An 18,293-nucleotide genomic window follows, 5' to 3' on the forward strand; every position below is an offset into this window, starting at 1 on the left:
TACTATCGACAAGGTCAGCGGTGCGAGTGAAAGGGAAGAAGCACTGGGTTCATGGTACCCACTGCAAGGTAGTCCCCTTGCCTTTGCCATATGACCGGTGGGTCAAAGAGGGTATCACCGACTCTGAGACAGACACTGTACTCCGTTTCACACCATTCAGTGATGCACGCCTAAGAGGCACAGTTTCAGACCAAGAGAGTGACAATATTCTGCAGGAAGCTGTGCCACCATCGAATCGATTGGACACCACTGAGCCTGAACTTTTGTTTCGAGACCAAACGGCACCTGGTCGTCTACGTTATAATTTGAGACCTAGGCCCATGGACAAATAAAGATTTCCTCACTATTTCCTTTTTGACATTTTTTACTCTCCCATCTGAAAGACTTTCTTGATTTTTTGTTTTTCGAACCACCATCCGGGTTCTGCCGCAGGGTCGCGGTGTCAAGACTTTGGGGTACAGGCCGAAGACGTTAGGTCGACGGTTCTGGTTGGTCTAGGGTGTTTCCCTGGACTGGCAGGCGTACTCCTCAGCAGAAGAAACTCACCCGCCGCGAGCGGCCCGAGTAGAGGATGGAGTTTTTTAAGATGGAGAGACCGATCGAGGAAATGAGCTCTAAAACCAGGATGTGTGGAATTGTAAAAAGTAAATGTTTTGTCTTTTTGTGCCTTTTTATACTGTGTAGTATTATGATGTTTATTGTAGGACTTGTGTTCCTCTCCGCTCAAAAGCCTATTGCACCCACTCAACAGCCTACCCCTCTTTCTACTGCCTCCTCTCACTCTTTTCACCCCCTGCCTGAGCACGAACAGACCAGACGATCGGAGTTCGTAAATAACTCGTTTATCCAGCTCTTGCACCAGCACCAGCTAGTAGTGAATACGACCAATTGCTGGGTCTGTGGGTTAATGCCACATACCATTAACAAGGGTGTTCCCTACCTGGTGTTGCCGTATAGTTCAAATGGATCATCATGGGCATTCCAGACCATGTTTCTCTATGCTCTGGAGATGTACTCCCCTCGCCAACCGCGTTCCATCAGACCCATCACCAATAATAAGGCTTTGATGAAAGGAGTTGCCGATATGAGTAGGGATATTGACGCATACTCGTCCATTCCCAAAGAAGAGTTGAGACCTTATGTAGGATGGAACGCGACAGGGTATAGTATTAGTCTGGGTGAAAGACAGCGACAAATCTCATCTCCAATCTGGGTCGTACCCCACATGGGTCGGTTCTGCTTACAGGGTAATGGTCAGAACCCTAGGGCTCAACTGGGTAGAAGTGACTGTACCGAAACGTACACTTTCCCGTCACAGTTTTCCCCAGCGTTTCTAGCTGCCAAGGGTACCTATTTCATCTGTAATGACCGAGCATATACATGGTTGCCCCCTGATTTCTCGGGCACATGTTATATTGCGAATCTGCTACCGCCTACCTTCACTGCTGCCTCTGATTATCACAAGACGAGAGTTGTGAGAGGTGTAATTAGTAAGGAGGACACTGCCGGTCAGGAAGCAGGAGACTTCTTCTTGGGTTTCCTGCCGTTTTGGGGACCTATGGTCAATAGTAGGAACCTGAGACAGCTGACGCGTGTGGTTGAATCCACTATCAATGTAACGGCTGGTGCCCTTAGTAATCTGACAGCTGAGCTCCAAGCGGACCGCCTTATGACTTTACAGAACCTCATGGTCCTAGACGTTATTCTTGCAGACCGCGGTGGGGTATGCAAGGTCATCCAATCCAGTTGCTGCATTTTCATACCAGACAATGCTCCAACGGTGTATCAAGCCATCTCCAAACTCCATAAAATATCTGAATCCATACACGTGGATAAGGGAGATTGGTCATTGATGGGATGGTTCTGGGAACTGATATCTGCCTGGGGTTGGAAAGTCCTGATGGTCATTGGAGTGATTTTAGCCATTCTTTTCCTGTTCTGTCTGTGCATACAGTGTGCTCCTGCGATGTGTGGCCTCTGTGCTACCTTATGTGTAAGGAAACCTGTATCGAGAGACGGGCTAAGTAATAGGATGATGCTACAGCAACATCTCCATGACTTTGCGGACATTGACCTAGACTCGGATTAAGATGAGTATAGTGATTGCCTATGTAAGGGCAAAAGGAGGGTCTGTCGTACTTTACTCTTCGGAACCGCGTAGGGGACCAGGCCCTACCCCTGTCTATCTTGGTATTAGTGAACCGCAAATGGTAAATGCGGCATGTACGAGTGCTTTACTCGTCGTTCTAGCCCTGAATGCACTGCGTACACGTTATCTTGCTGCACTACGCGGGTTCCATTTTGGAAGCAGTGGCCATCTTGTCATTGCCCTCACATAGGCTATAATGGAGCAAATACGGACCTCTCAGTACATGTGCTTTCCCGTGACTTCTCGGTGACCTGGGCAGCTGGCTCCGCTGCCCCGGGTCGAACTGGTCTCACGAGCTCCCCTTCCTCCGTCCACCTGTGATTAGCATCAGGGCTCGACCCATCATAAAACCCTTCTCATCCTACACAAACCCCCGGCTAATCTCTTCCACACCTGCTTGTTCCTGCTTTATGACTTGTTTCCCAAAACAGGAGATGCTCATGTTTATTGGGGGGTCTACTGACATCTAACGTGGGATCGCAACCTTATTGTGTAAATCATTGTGAGTTGGCCGAACTGGAATGTGGGATGGTCATCATGACTCTGCCTTTTCTTTGTAATGTACACTGTTATATTGCCGTTTCATAAAACTCAGGAATGTATGCTTGAGGCCGAAAAAGGCCTATTTAAGATGTAGTCCGTTCCTATGATTTTCAGCAGTCTCCTGAGAACATACACGCTGTTGTACTTCTAGGATACCTGTCATTGGTCTGCAGCCAATAAACGATTCTTTGACTTCACCCAGAAGACTCTGTGTTTCTGTAGGTCCGGAACAGGGTGAAACCCCGAAGTCATAGGGTGTGTGCCCCTGCACCGCTGGGTCTAAAATACCCAGTACTTCACGATAACAAATTGTTGAGATTGTACTAATATTGATTGTTATTAGTAAAACCTATTGTACAATGGAGAAACTATATCAATCAGGGTAATTTCCTGCTGGTGGAGAATTTATCAATATGTGTGTCTGGGAAGAAGGTTAAAGTGTTATTTCCAATTTGCTTCTTGTGTGAATTAGCTACTTTGAATTCTTTAGTGGAACAGACAAAAGTTATTTGTTTATCGTTCTTGAAATTTTATGTACAAGAAAATTTAAAAAGAGGGTGAACTGTTGCTTGCAAGGAGTGAGAATTACGTCAGAGTGTGCCGTGCTGAGATTAGTCATTTGGTGTGAAGTGTCATGCTGGGATTGGTTGGGAATTATCATGTGCTATACTGTGATAAGCCTACAAAGAAGAGGATTGCTTGGGGTTTGGAATTAATTATGTATGTGTATGAATTTATGAATTAAAAAAACATGACATTTACTGAATAGATAATTGATAATTTGTTGTTGAATTTTTGCAATCATGAAATGTTTTAAAGCTCTTTGAGATTTAATGAGAGGTGATGTGCAAATTTCTGTTTTGGAGGTTGAAGAGGCTGAACCAGAAGGTCCACTAGGTCACTATATGGTGACAAACATAGTGCTTAATACATGTCTGTGGCTTCACCAATAGCACAAAATTACTGAAAATTAAAGGCAAATTAGATTTCCACAATATGGTTCTTTTGATTTGAAGATTATTGAACATTTGAGGTAAAAGTTATTTGAAATGATGGCACCTCCTAGACCCACACAATACGAAGAATTGAGTGCTTGGGAGCAAGCAGCTCATGCCAAAGAGAAAGAAAGGTATCAGAATAGAGCAAAGAGAACAGTGCAACATTATGCAGATGCTCAATGGGATGAAGAATAACAGCAATGGAGAAAATGCATAGTTGGTGCAGCTAGAATGTACCCAGTAATAACAACAGAAAAATCTAAAAAGAATCAGAAAAAGGGACTTTATGATGAAGAGTCTGAAAAGAAAACTGATACTGATAGTGATTCAGGGGCCGACATTTTAGATGGCTTGCTGTCCTCACGGCCACCACCATATGTGGTTCTAACAGCAGGTACAGAAGGTGTTACACTACTAGTGGTACAGTGGCTGCAGCTCTTGTTGACCCAAATGCAATTCAGATAGAGAGCACTTCTGATTACAACTGCATTTGCTGAAGAAACTCCAACTGTAACTGCTCCATGTGTTACTGCTTCTATTGTGACTGTTCCTGTACCAATGTCATAGGTTGTATCAGCTCAGACATTTGCAGTTCCTGTTGCAACTGCACAAATCCATATAATTCTGAAACCTGTTGGCCCGGGTACTGTAGGAGGAGTAGCCACAACAGGGTTTAGCCAGACATTTCAAAACTCACAAAAATGTTAGCTGGGCCCCACCACAAAATGTCCAATCATTGAGTGAAAGGAGAAGAATTATTTTCATAACACTAATTGCACAGGTAGAGACAAGATAATTTGATGATGGAATTGTCCCTCCATGGTTTGAGGAGACTTTTGAAAATAAAGGAACATGAGATACACAGAGACCAAATAATAGCCACAAAAGGGTGGACCTTTATCTGTACCATAATTAAAGGTGGAATTGGAGGAAATTAATAGACAATTTCTAAACATTTCCCATTTAAATCAATATCAGGAAAATGAATTGATATACCTAAGTAATGAAATCACAACACATGCAGCTGCCACACATTATAAAATGACAGAGTTGGGGTGGAAGTACAAAATGTATTTCTTTAAGAGTGTTCATTTACAGAAAGGTTTTAGAGCACAATTAGATGATGAAGCTATAGTGACTATGCGAACCTCAGGAATGAGATTGCACATTACTGAATCCTTGAAGTGCATTAAAAAAGGTGCCGACTTTGACAGAGAGATTTACAGAGCAAGTAGGCAATGAAACAAGTAAAGAGAAAGAAACCATCTGATACTAATGGTAAACCACCACCAGTATCGCAGATGAAAATGAGGCTCTAACTTTTCTATGAGGGAGATAACAAGTGGAGGGTATGTAATGTACCTGGGAGTAGAGTTGATCTTGTGACATTCATGAATAACATTTCCAAAATTGAGAATTTTTTAATCCTACCAAGTGGCATACACAAGTGTATAGATTTGTGAAGAATTGAAAGGTTTTGTGGACAGATGTGAATGTATTTCTGCCCATGTTTAAACAGCACAGCAGACATGAAAATCTTCAAAAGAGAAATAAGGGTAGTTTTGTGTCACAGTTCATTCTTGGGTTGTGACCAAACATCAGCATGCATATAAAAGAGAATGTGATCTGTTGGCAGACCACACCTTTAGTGAGCTCCTAAGGTATGCAAACTACCGTAGTGATGAACAGGAAATGAAGCAGAAAAGGCTTAAGAAGAAATTCATGTTAGTCCAGACTGAGCTGGCTCAGAAGGGGTTTGCAAAACCAGTTGTATGTAGGGAATGTTGGTGGAATGCAGGGTGTTGGTTTTCAGAATGGATGGCAAATGGCCCAAAGTGTAATGGGTGACTCTCAGGGTAGCGGTCAAGGTGTTCTGAATTATCCAAATTCAGGGGTAAACGTTATAATACTGAAGAAATCGACTCCTTGTCACTATTGTAATAGGGTCAGGTATTGTATGAGAGAGTGTAGCCAGAATCCTAACCAAGAAAGTGGTGACAGGCAAATGCAAGATATCAACCGAACAAAGATACAAAATGTTCCAGTTCGGGTGCCAGTATAGCAAATGCAGATGTCAACACAGGCACAAGTTTCTGTGATGCAAGTCCCACACCCCATAACATATGAAAAATCCCAGATTCAATATGAATCAAGTACCAAGAGCAAATTCAAAACTGTTTCAAAATCAGAACCCATTTCAACAGGTCCCCATGTTTGAGAATAAGAGCTTTGATTCTGATAATGCCCAATGACAGTGTCTAAGGGGCAGGAAGACTGCATACATGATGCAGTCTTGGAGATAGACCAAAGTGGACCATTTGTAGAAGAAGTGGTAAATGGCCTTCATGTGTCATTTCTCATTGAGACAGGTTGTATCCGTTCAACTGTTAGAGCAGCAGAAGTCCCTGACCTACCCCTTGGGAATGAAGATCCAAGTTGTAGTTGTCACCAGTAATCAGATAGCTAAATCCTGTTTCAAAGAAGGTACCTGGAAAAATAGGTTGATTTTAAGGAAGATCATCAATTTGTTATGTGCGATTTGAGTACTGTATGTCTGTTAGGAAAGGATCTTTTTTGCAAGTTAAATTGCACAATTTATTTTTAACCAGATATTATATTTACCTCCCAATTTGAGAGATACTGTAAAACAGAATCAGGGAAATTTTCAGGTAAAGACATCAGACTAATCAAATGTATAGAACCAGTCAAAATCACAAAAAAGCTAAATGAAGTCACTCTGAGAACAACACCATATAATCTAATGCCTGAAACTGTGGCTGGATTTACTCCAGTATAGAATGGATGGATTGTAATAGAAATTATACAGGATCTTCGAAAAATTAACAATACAATAGTTCCATGTTTAACCATGGTACAAAAGTCAGCCGCAATATTAATTCATATTCCCAGCAATGTGGAGTGGTTTACCCTCATGGATCTCTGCCAGGCCTTTTTCTCTATCCCGTTGCATGAGGACAGTCAAGTCTTGTTCTCATTTATATTCAGAGATAGAGTTTAGGCATGGTGCTGAGTTCCCCAAGAGTATACTGAAATCCTTCAATCTATAAGCAGATCTTTAAAAAGAATCTTGAGACTTTACCAATGACTTGTGATCAGTTCTTGTTCAGTACATTGATGACTTACGTGTGAATAGATGCAAAGTGTCGCTGAGCAAATTGCAATATTGTGAAAGAAAAGTCATATATTTTGGACATCTCATTGAAAATGAAATGAGAAAGGTGTTACAAGAGCGAATCTTGACAATATTAAAAATAAACCACCCATAATGCTGAGAGAAGTCATGATGTTCCTGGAAATGGTGGGCTAATATAGACTGTAGATACCCAGTTTTTCCCTAGCAGCCAAGACTTTACAGAGACTTATGCAAAAGGATGTGCCTGATCTGATTCCATGGGACAACGATTGCTTGAAAGCTTTTCTAGAGCTAAGAGAACATCTCTGTCGTCCCTGGGCACTGACAATGCCAAATTCACAATAAAATGGTCTGGTTGCTTTCTAGTTAGAGAGAAGGCTGCACTCTCTCAGTGCTTACTCAATTTCATGGAGACTCTCGAAGACCCGTGGCATTATTTTAGACTACTTTAGACCCTGTTGCTTCAGAGTTGCCCAGCCACCTTAAAGCACTTGCAGCAGTTTGTGTCAGCAATGAGAGAAGCAAGAGCATAGTGATGGGTCGTCATCTTACAGTGATGGCCCCTCATTCAGTATACATTTTGCTCATTCATACTAAAACCCAGTATTTAACTAACATCTGACCTATGAAATATGAACAACAAATTCTGTCAGCAGATGTGTTTCTAAAAATATGTCAAACTCTGAATTCAGTTACATTGTTACCATTGCTTGAATATGATATTGATGGACATTAAATTGAACATGACTGCCTTGATGTTACAGGTTTATGCACCAAGCCACATCCAAATATAATAGATGGTTCATGCTTGAGGGATAATGAAGGAACTTTAAGAGCATCTTAAGCTGTCTGCACAATTAAGGAAGTAGTGGAAGCATCCTGGCTTTGATATGTTACCTCTGCACAAGTGGTGAAAATAATTGCCCTTACACAACTTGTAATCTTTCAGCTCAATTGTGAGTAACTGTATTTACAGATAGTCAGTATGGCTTCAGTGTGGTTAATGATTTGGGCAGATGTGGCCACAGAGGGGATTTTTGATATCATCTGGAACATTGATAAAAAAAAACTGGGAATATTTGATGAAACTGTTGGAGGCTTTACACTTGCCACAAGAAATTGCACAGAACGACTATGTCTCCGCTGGAAATAGATGTGACAATAAAGTTCCTCGGCAGTGTGTAATTGTGGCATTCACATTTAATGGATAAAATGTAAATGGATTTGCTGAGGGCCCAACTTTTCCTTGCTGTTGTGAGTATCTGATACCTGGCAAGAAATTAAAAGGTTTCAAGAGGACGTTTTAGAGTCAAAACAACAAGATCAGGATGTTTTAAGAATGCCAATGATATTTGGGTTTTTGCAGATGAGAGACAAGTGTTGTCATAAGCTTGTTATTTTCTATGACACAACACTTTCATAGTCCTGCACACATTGTGAGGAATGTAATGGGTAGATTGATTAGACAGAACTGGTTTAATCAGAGATTCAGAGTTCTATATGAAAAGCTATATTTAATATTATTTTCCGTTGTAAAGAGCACAGCTACCAATCGGGTTTCCCGGTGCTAAGCACTGCAAGGAGCTCCTGAAGACACTACCTTTAGAAGAGCCATGTTTTAAAAATGTTGAGAAACTGCATTTGAGAAGTGCAGTTTCTCATATACAGAGGCAGGGCGTTCCACTGTTTTGGACCCAAATAAGGTCAAGAATGTCAGTCCGATCATACCTGGTGTAATCTGGGCACACAGTATCGACCCTGGTTGGCGGATCTTAACTCTCGGAAAGTAAAATAAGGAGAAAACAGCTCTTGTATATATTTTGGGCAAAGTCCTGCTTTAGCTTTAAACTTGAAGCAGAGGGATTTGAATTGTACTGTTTTTCTAATCGTTAGCCAGTGTAGGTCTCAGAGAATGGGGGACACTGCAGTCATACTCGAAGTTTGAGCAAGAGGCATACCCGCAGAGTTTTGCACCACCTGAAGACGACTTATCTGCACCCAAGTAGAGAACATTTCCATAACCTAGTCTTGAAAGAATAAGGACCTGAATTAGTGTACAGTTGAGTGAATAATAATCCAAATAATTTTCCTCACTCATTTCATAACTGCAAAGCAGGTAGATGCTACTATGGCAGCTTGAGGGTGCATAGACAGAGCTTTATCAAGACAGAAACCCAGGCTTTTTGGTTTTGTAGAAGGAGTTGGGACAGAGCCTAAGGAAGCAGGCCAGAGCTCCAAACCACACAGTTGAGGGTTTATACCCACGATCAAATACTCAGTTTTTTCACTGTTCAATTTAAGCAGATTACCATCCACCTAGGAGGCAATCCACTGAAGATCATGATTAATTGTCTCAGTATGGTGCTTCTGAGGGGATGACAGCGAGAAGATAATTTGGGTGTCATCCACATGTGAGAATACTGTTAGTCCACAGCTCTCCACCACGTCTACTGATGGACGCACCTAAAGATTAGATAGCAAGGGACTAAGTGCAGAACCCAAAGGAACTCCCTAGAAGAGAGTACAGGAGTCTGATGAAGAATCTGCCAAAAATACTTGGAATCATAAATTTATCCCTTTCGGGATTGCAGATACTACTACATATGCAGCCAAACAAAATCCTGATTAACTCTGCAAAATTATCAAGAGGAAATGGAACAAAATGTTAACAAATCTTAATTTGCAGATGTTGGCAGAATTAAGTAAACCCACACTAACAGGGGACCATGTGCTTGACACAAATATTTTCAATGGCTGGCTGACCATGTTAGCTAACAAAATGGCACCGGTCGCCACACTTACTAGAGCCTCCCTGGGGAAAACCTCAGCCCCTTGGTTTACCCCTCAGCTCAAAGATCTACAAGGCAAATGCAGGAAGCTCGAGCGGAAATGGAGCGTGCAATACAAAAACAATGACCTTACTATCTTCAGAGCAGCGCTGAAAAATATCATAGGAAGATCAAACATAAAAAGAAAGTTCATTACACTAACCTCATTCAGCAGGCAGCGTCTGATCAAAACATTATTTTTTAGATTGTAGAATCTTTTACCCACCCTAAGATGTTCAATCAGGAAATTCACCCGTCAAAACACCTATGTGACCAGATAGCAGACTACTTTGAGGAAAAAATCAGTGACCTTAGAAAGGATTTTAAATTAACAGATACACCATCTACAGAAGGTTTAAATCAGAATTTAGATGATAGACCGATGTTAAATCATTTTAATGAAATTACCCTTGTACAGTCTAGACAGGCTATCTTGACATACAAATCAGGCTCTCCAGGTGATCCCTGTCCACCTAAAATTCTACATGCACTGATTGATACTATTAATCCCATTATTAATCAGATTATCAACTCCTCACTTAGACAGGCTGTAGGACCAGACATTTGGAAAACTGCTTTGGTAAACCACTTCAAAAGGAACGTCTCCCAGATCCAACCACCCTGACCAATCTTAGACCCATCTCTCTACTGCCCTGCTTAAGCAAGATAACGGAGAAATTTGTAAATAAGCAACTGAATGTTTTTCTCCTTTTAAACAACGTGTTACACCCCAGGCAATCAGGTTTCAGGGCCGGATATTCAACAGAGACAGCACTGCTACATACTGCAGAGATGCTAAAATTCGCACTAGACCAAAGAAAGATGGCGGTGCTGATTCTGTTGGATCTCTCAGCTGCATTTGATACTGTTTCCCATGCTGCTCTGGGTAAACAGCTAAAAAGTGCAGGGATTTCACAGAAAGCATTGGCTTGGCTAACATAATTCCTGCGAAACAGAAGACAATCAGTAACGCTCGGCAATTATAGTTCAACAGAGAAGCAGCTGCTTTTGGTTGTGCCTCAGGGCTAAATTTGGAGCCCTACACTTTCCAATATATATATGGTGCCCCTGTTAGACCTAGTATCATCTTTTGACATTGAGACTGAGTCTTACGCTGATGATACACAGCTCATCCTTACCCTGGATAAAGATTCCACAGCAGCAGAAGAAAATTTCCAACAACGTCTCTCCGCAGTCTTCGAATGGATGAAGTCCAATCACCTTAAGTGTAGCAGCCAAAAGACAGAGATTCTGTTGCTGGGAAAATGTAATATCTTCTCACCCACATGTGGTGGCCAACAGACGCAGCCCCACCCCCTTATACAATTGACACTGCCTAAAATCTAGGAGTCCGGATAAAAACTCTGAAGTAATTCTTTGACCTTCTTCCAGCCACAGCTCGCAAGTCTGTGGCAGTGGCTTTGATCCTATCACAACTAGATTATTGTAACAGTCTCTATGCAGGAGTGAAGAAAAGTACTCTGAAAAAGTTACAGACTGTACAAAATGCAGCAGCCCGAATGGTACTTAATTTACCAAAGGGGTCATCTGCCTCTGATGCCCTCCAAATCCTGCACTGGCTACCAATACACAAGAGAATGCTCTTCAAAACTCTAGTGATAACCTTCAGAGCTGTAAAACAAAGTGGCCCCAAATACCTCAGGACCCGATTGAAAGCCTATGTACCTATACGTAATTTGAGATCTTCCAATGAAAATCTACTAGTGCTCCCCCATTTCCGTTTGAAGTCCAGAGGAGTTAAATCTATCGCGGTATTGTAGACAAAAGTAGGGGTGGGCGGAATTTGCGGAATCCACTTTCGCAAATTATCGCGAAAATGTTTAAAATTATCGCAAACAAGCGGAAATATCGCGAAGATGCGGAATTTTTTTCCCCGCATGTTCGCGAGATTTTCTGCATGGTTGCGGGTCGCCAACTCACCCATGTGGTTGCTCGCGGGCGCGGCCATCTTGTTTTGAGTTGTCTCGCGGTGCATGATTGCGAGAATAAAGACGTGATCGCGCGACGCATGATGTCACTGCGGGCGCGAACTGTCGCGAGACAGCGCAAATGGCTAAAAACAATCCAATATCTCATGGAGATCGCGACCGGATCAAGAAAACTTGTCGGCGAACGCAGGGATTCAGGTAAGGCTATCGCGCGCACGAGAGAATGTATTATTTTACAGCACGAGCAAGAAACAAATTATCGCCAAGCTGCGGAAAGCGGAAATTTTGACATTTTCGCGCTCCCTGCGGGACGCGAAAATGTCAAATTATCGCAATTTCCGCGAACGGAACAAATTTTTTGCCCATGCCTAGACAAAAGCCTGGAACTATTTACCCACCCAACTGAGACTTATACAGATGTAGTCCATGTTTAAGACAAAACTGAAAACTTGAATCTTCACAGTTCCAGATAGTCTGGCCCTATCCTTAATCTGACCATAGTGACTTTAGAGACCATACTCTTTGACACTCAGCTTACCCGTTCCTAGCACCAAGATGCTCAATTGAAGTGAATGCCAGCGCTTTATAAATGTCATCATTCATTCTTAGCAATGTCTGGCAACTAGCTGTGTGTGTTGTAATCTGTTTCTGACCATTATTACCTTGAATGGCTTTCACCCCTCACCACCCCGTAGCCTCTTGTTTACATGGGGCCGATCTGTAACAAATTGCGTAAATGTGTTTGAATTGTTATTTCCGGGACCCTGTGTTGAGTGCGCTAAAAACGGGGTCACCTACAACATGCCGATAACCCTCCCAGCGTTCACACACACTGTCAGTGGTAGCTAATATGCACAGATAATGGAACCAGGGACACCCTAAAAGGGGAGACACTCGGCGCCAGAGAATGCCCAGACACGTATGATAAGGTCAAACTGGCCCATGTTTAACGGAAGGTCACAAGACAGGGCCACTATTAAGAGTCCCAAAGCGCCAAGAGGCCTTTTAAATGGTACTCGTGCTGCTACATTCTCATAAACCTTTCCGCTCACACCCACAAACAGGTGTTCAGCAACTAACTATAATAATGCCTTTTTCTGTGTATATCTAGGCCAGAAAATAAACAGCTCTGTAAAAAATATTATGACTAACTACTTTAAATGTGTATAACACTATCCTGCCCTACCTTCGTACATGTAAAGGGAGCCTTTGCGAGCAGGTTACATGTGCAGTTTTTAGGAATAGCAATGGCTTGCCACACTGCTTTTCATCTTAGCGGCGCTCAGAGAATGGCTCAGATCAGGTCTACAAACCCAAAAATATAAAATGTAGCATAAGAAGGACTTTACTCTCTGAAAACAGATTATGTCCGTTGGTGATGAGATATTAGCATTCCTCCTCCCCGAGCAACTCATTTCGGGAAACCAAAAAGCAACCAAAAACAAGCGTCCCATTAGTTACCTAACTTTTTCACCGTTCCCAGTTTTCAGCATATTTATCTTACTGGTTTATGGCTGGACGTGAGTTTTACACCTACCTGTCAACATAAGCAATAAAACTCAGTTGGTTAGTGTGATGCGGTAGAGATTTGTTTATAACCTGTTGGTCACATATTCTAAACCGCATAGTCCCAATTCAACTTTTAATCCTTCAAGTATCGGCAACACGAAAACATTTTGGCTGGTAATAGTGACACCTATGTTCTTTACAGCTACCGAAGACGCAGGACTTGTAGCGGGTACTACGTAAAAGACTAGCCCTATGTTAGTGAGATATGTATGTGGTAGTTACTGCTTCTCTGTAGTAGTTGCACAACGCAGCCAGCAATGAGCTCTGGGGAGTAATTCTATACTGTGGCTTGTTATTGGCTACGGGAGTCACTTCAAATCCCAGCCTCTATATTCTGTGCATTATGGAGACACGCAAATAATGAAACTGGGGTTTCGAGCACGCAGGACGTCCCCATTCTATCACGCCTGATCCACTCAGTCCAAGTGCTGTAAAGCATAATAAAAGTGCCTCTCTCCTGTCCATGCTGCAACAGGCTAGGACCTTACAAAAGCATCACCATCAGTTAATACGATACATCAACTTTTATAAGAGCCCAAACTCAATCATAAACAAAACACGGACCAAGCGGGGTTAAACACAGAACCGGTGAGGAACTAAAGTAAAAGCGCACCATGCGTGTTGTGCGTGCCTGCAGAGTGAAAAACTCATTAAATGCAGTACACGCCCCCTAAAGATAAGAAATAGCTTCACGACAGCCGTGAAGCTAATGACCCAGTCTGGATGGGCCGTCCACAAGGGAGACAGGGTGGTAACTAAGAAGTATCCTTTTCAATGGGAAGCCAGCATTTAGCATAAACATTGACGCGACCCAATGAAAATGATAGGCGAGGCTTCAAGTCCCCTTCTGAAATCTCCTCGATCACAATAGCCCACGCAGGGTGAGCAGTGCATGCGCGCTGCAACGCTAGGCGAGACCTAACAAGTCCCCTTCAGATATCTCCTTGATCACAATAGCCCTCGCAGATGGGTCAGGGCATGCGCGCTGCAACGCTAGGCAAGACCTAAAAACAACCAGAGTGGAAGGGCTGTTATGAGGTTATAGACTAAGCCTGGGCAAAGCACTACGCTACGCTCGCGTAGTTTGCGAAGTTCACGCTACTTCGCACTACGCGGATTGCACGTAGCACAGTGCGAACACGCGTAGCGTAGTGTTGCGTAGTGCTGCGGTCATTTTTTGCTTGCTCGCGGTCCTCAACGTCAAGTTGGCGACCGCGAGCAAGCAAAATGACATCCCGGCGAGACTTTTTCCTTGTTCGCGATCAGCAACATCGCGAGCATGGAAAATAAACCTCCCGGTGAGATTCCCAACGCGAGGAGGTCAGGTTTCTCATTGCGAATGGTCGCGTATGCTCGCGACCGCTCGCGATGAGAAACTACCAGTTCGCGTTGAGAAAGCTGCTGCTCGGGTAAAAATCTACTCGAGCAGCAGAAAACTACAGCTCGCACTGTGCAAGATGCCATTTTCAATGATTGCACAGTGCTGGTTGCTTGTCCGCACTGTGCAATCATTGAAAACGACATCTGGCACAGTGCGAACAAGGTACTACGCAGTTCGAGAAGTGCTACGCGTAGCGCGAACTGCACTTTGCGTAGCTTTGCGAAGTGCTACTTCGCAAACTACGCCCAGGGTTATTATAGACATGATCAGCCTTACAACCTATAAAGTACGGATCGCTCCAAGAAAAACACAAAACTACCTCATTAAACTTTTTTAAAAATGGTTCGGATCCCCTCCTAAAAATAACACCCTTTTTACTCCAGATTTCGCTCATTGTTCTCTTAGCCATCTGATTATCAGTGAACCCTTATCAGATGTCCAAAAGCGGGAAGTCTTAACCTCTTCTTTTTCAATCTTTTCTTACCTCCCAAGTAAAACAACACTGGTTGAACATTCCACAATCACACCTCCAGGAAAGCAGTAAAACAACGTCCTTACCGAATCCCAGCAGCTAGACAAGATGCCATATCAACAGAGGTAGAAAATATGTTAAAAATGGGAGTAATAAAACCGTCCAAAAACAACTGGTCTTTCCCTATTGTAATCGTACCAAATCCGGATGGCTCAATTAGTTTTTGTACTGATTTTAGAGCAGTCAATGCCATCTTGAAATTTGACTCATATCCTCTACCCAGGATTGATGAGCTGATCTAAAAACTCAGAGAGGCTCAGTATATTTCTACTCTTGACCTTACCAAAGGTAATTGGAAGGTGCCCTTAAGGGCTGAGGACCAAGAAAAAAATGCTTTTAGTGCCCCCACCGGCCTCATTGAATTCACAGTATCACCCTTTGGCTTACAAGGAGCCCACGCTACCTTCCACAGGCTCATTAATAAAGTGCTCTACAATCATAAAATCCTCTTCATCAGCCAATCTAAATGATATCATGATATTTAGTCCCAATTGGAAACAACACCTTTTGTACTGCCAAAAGGTATTCCAAGCCTTACAATGTACAGGAGTCCATGTTAATGAAAAAAATCCATATTGGGGTTCAACAATGTACGGTACCTGGGGTATCCCATAGTAAATGGTGTCATTGAACCACAACAAGAAAAGGTCAAGGCAATCCTATACACTCCCTTTCCGACCACCAAGAGAGACATTCAAGCCTTTTTATGTTTGCTAGGGTATTACTGAATATTCATAGCCAAGTAATCTGAGCTCACAGCCCCTTTGACTGACTTTTTAAAAAAGATATGAAAACGAAGTATCAATTAAACCACCCCATCCTCCTAAAAAGCCTTCCAAGAGCTCAAATCAGCTATGACTTCTAGCCCCGTCATAATATCTCCCAACTTCAAAGGACCCTTTATATCACAAAGGAACGCTTCTGACAAAGAGCTAGGTGCCGTCCTCTCCCAGAAAACTACGGATGGTATCGAACTCCCGGTGCTGTTCATTAGTCGCAAATTGTATCCTCTAGAGCAGAAATACCTGGTGATCGAAAAGCATTACATCACCATTAAGTGGGCTGTAGATCAAATACGATATTATTTGGAAGGATCTCCCTTTACCCTATATACATACCATGCACCTTTACAATGGATGAGCCACAACAAAGGAAATAATCCCCACATATTATGTTGGTTTCTATCTCTGCAACCATTTCTGTCTGAAATTAAGCACCGTAAAGTTTCTGACAATATAAACGTATATTTTCTCTCCCATTTTCCCAGTATCCCTCATTGGGAATAGAATGGGGGAGGGGTATGTCATGAAGCACCCACATGTATTGAGACGACCACAGAGAGGGAAGACTTGCTTCCCCCTGTTCTTTCTCCTTTACTATCCTTTCTACCTGCAACACTTTCCAACACTTCCGGCACCATCCCGAATGAAACACATAATGACCCCCTTTAACGAAAGTGATTTGTTAGGAGCCAGGCATGCTGACGTCAAGACGTCGCTGGAGCAAACTGAATTGGATGCGGGCCCTTTAAGAAGTGAAGCACGTACCAAATGCCAGAGAAGTGTGGAACATGGGAGGCCGAGTGAAAAGAGGCACTGAAGGAGACTACGGGACGGACCGAGAACCAGCAATCTTTTATGTTGCCGAACAACCCTCAGAGGAAAATGAGGACCGAAGAAGTGAGCAACATAGAGAACTGCCCCGCCACGTTCCCGGAGAGATGTGGCTCTCTTAGGTGCTTGGCCGGACGTTAGAAAAGTCTGACAATGTGGGAGAGTGGGGAAGTGGTAGGTGGGTTATTGGGCTAAAATAACAGGGATTCACTGGTGATGGTTGGGTGTCTAGAGTCTTTCCCCTCACTCCCACTCCTTAAAGAAAATTAAGAAAATATAATAAGAAAAGAACTTACCTGAGCCATCTCTTCTTCTCCTGGGGGTGTTGGTGGTGACAATACCTACAAGATACCGCTCTGAAGACCCTAGAAAAAGAGATAAGAGAAACTTTGCTCTACATATACCACAACTTTAAGGAAAATAAATTAAAGCTTAAAGAAAAGAAAATCCTCAGTTTCATTGTTTTAGCTTGCTCCTTGGCTTCAGTGTCACAAATGTGCATATTCTGATGGGTGTAAGCCTACACAAAAACAACAATTGATGGACAGAAAACAGAACAATGTCATACATGTAAAACAGTACATCGATCTTGGCCTAAATCTATGGTGTTTTTTGTTCACCATGCCATTCCAGTTTGAACCCAGCCATATGCAAATCAGTCTTGACCCTGTGCCCAATGGGAACAGTCCAGCCCGAACTGCCAGGTCAGGTCCTCTCTGGTCTGGAAACAAGCATCCTAGGACCAGTTTCGGGGTTTCACCCCTCATCAGCCAGGATAACTCGACTCCAGTGGCATGGAGAGCACGGGACCCACGTCTGGTCATACCCAACACAGAGAAATGACAGCCTCACTGTACCCAAACTGTTGTTAAGAGAACTCATTTCACAATTTGGATTCAGACTGAGTGACCCATTTTAACAATGAGGTCCTCAGAATGCTTTGTGTGGCACTTCAATTGGAACAGAGATAGCATTGTAGCTATTGTCCTGAAGCTTTGGGTATAGTTGAAAAGATAAATGGGATGCTGAAGTCCCGTTTAGCCAAAAGTCTGTGCAATAGAAATGACATGGTACTCAACTACTGCAAAGAGTTAGCTGACTTGGTGCATTCTTTTTCTCACCAGGTTGGAGCTACTACTGCCACTTCGAAACAAGACCAGTGCTACGATCTTAACCCTGGAGACTAAGTTTTGGTCAGAAAGCACATTTGATGTTCCTGCCTGGAGTTGAAGTACAAAGGCCCCTACCAGGTAATCCTGATCACCAAAACTGCATTAAAATGTGTAGGTATACCTAATTGGGTGCACACTACACACACACAGAGTGTGATCTGTATGCTGGAAGAAGTGGTGTTCTACGAGCCAAGTCGCAGAGTAGACCTCCTTCATTCATATGTCGTGAAGAAAGTGAAGTACAGTAGAATTTCTTATTCTTTATTTCTCTACTGTACAATTTTAAATAATCTCACAAAGTAGTGTGGGAGTTTCTATCCACTGAAAATAGAGAATAGAGGAGCTGCTGATTTGCCACAAGAACAAATAAATGATCATGGTGAAGGAACTAATGTAAGGAGAGAA

The sequence above is a fragment of the Triturus cristatus genome, chromosome 2_2 (genome assembly GCF_964204655.1).
Source record: "Triturus cristatus chromosome 2_2, aTriCri1.1, whole genome shotgun sequence".
Lineage (NCBI taxonomy): Eukaryota > Metazoa > Chordata > Amphibia > Caudata > Salamandridae > Triturus > Triturus cristatus.